A 1,571-nucleotide genomic window follows, 5' to 3' on the forward strand; every position below is an offset into this window, starting at 1 on the left:
TGCTCTCGGAAACGGTTGTACTTATCGTCTGCAAAGCTATGTCGCGTGTTGCCGTAGGCGGAAACAGGAAAAGCACCATAGTAGAACACAGATGAAGCTTCTAAGTTGATGTAATAGCCAGTAAGAAGTAGTCCAATTCAAGTTTTAGGTATCGATTATTGACTTTTTAGCTGGCTTTGGTGCGTTGGACATGAGCTAGGACCTTAAGATTCTGCATGAAAGGAGGACTAGCAGCCGAGTTGCACGGGAGAATGTGAAATGTGTTCATATGTAATAAAAACCTGAGAAATCCGTCCGTTTTCGTCATTTGTTATCGAATCGACTTAAAGCCCGATAGTCACATTGACCGCCCTTCTCTCCGAAACGATTGTACTTATCGTCTGCAAAGCTATGTCGCGTGCTGCGGTATGCGGACTCACTAAAAGCACCATAGTTGAACACAGATGAAGCTTCTAAGTTGATGTAATAGCCAGTAAGAAGTAGTACAATTCAAGTTTTAGGTATCGGTTAATGACTTTTACCCTTCTTTGGTGCCTTGGACACGAGCTAGGAAATTAAGATTTTGCATTAAGGAGGACTATCAGCCGAGTTGCACGGGAGAATGTGAAAAGTGTTCATATGTAGTAAAAACCTGAGAAATCCGTCCGTTTTCGTCATTTGTTATCAAATCGACTTAAAGCCAGATCGTCACATTGGCCGCTCTTCTCTCTGAAACGGTTGTACTTATCGTCTGTAAAACTATTTCGCGTGCTGCGGTATGCGGAGAAACTAAAATCACCGTAGTAGAACACAGATGAAGCTTCTAAGTTGATGTAATAGCCAGGAAGAAGTAGTACAATTCAAGTTTTAGGTATCGATTATTGACTTTTTAGCTGGCTTTGGTGCCTTGGATATGAGCTAGGACCTTATGATTCTGCATGAAAGGAGGACTAGCAGCCGAGTTGCACGTGAGAATGTGAAAAGTGTTCATATGTAGTAAAAACCTGAGAAATCCGTCCGTTTTCGTAATTTGTTATCGAATCGACTTAAAGCCAGATCGTCACATTGGCCGCTCTGCTCTCGGAAACGGTTGTACTTATCGTCTACAAAGCTATGTCGCGTGTTGCCGTAGGCGGAAACAGGAAAAGCACCATAGTAGAACACAGATGAAGCTTCTAAGTTGATGTAATAGCCAGTAAGAAGTAGTCCAATTCAAGTTTTAGGTATCGATTATTGACTTTTTAGCTGGCTTTGGTGCCTCGGACATGAGCTAGGACCTTAAGATTCTGCATGAAAGGAGGACTAACAGCCGAGTTGCACGGGAGAATGTGAAAAGTGTTCATATGTAGTAAAAACCTGAGAAATCCGTCCACTTTCGTCATTTGTTATCGAATCGACTTAAAGCCAGATCGTCACATTGGCCGCTCTTCTCTCTGAAAAAGTTGTACTTATCGTCTGCAAAGCTATGTCGCGTGCTGCGGTATGCGGAGACACTAAAAGCACCATAGTAGAACACAGATGAAGCTTCTAAGTTGATGTAATAGCCAGTAAGAAGTAGTACAATTAAAGTTTTAGGTATCGGTTAATGACTT

This window comes from Schistocerca gregaria, unplaced genomic scaffold (assembly GCF_023897955.1).
Source record: "Schistocerca gregaria isolate iqSchGreg1 unplaced genomic scaffold, iqSchGreg1.2 ptg000224l, whole genome shotgun sequence".
Taxonomy (NCBI): Eukaryota; Metazoa; Arthropoda; class Insecta; order Orthoptera; family Acrididae; genus Schistocerca; species Schistocerca gregaria.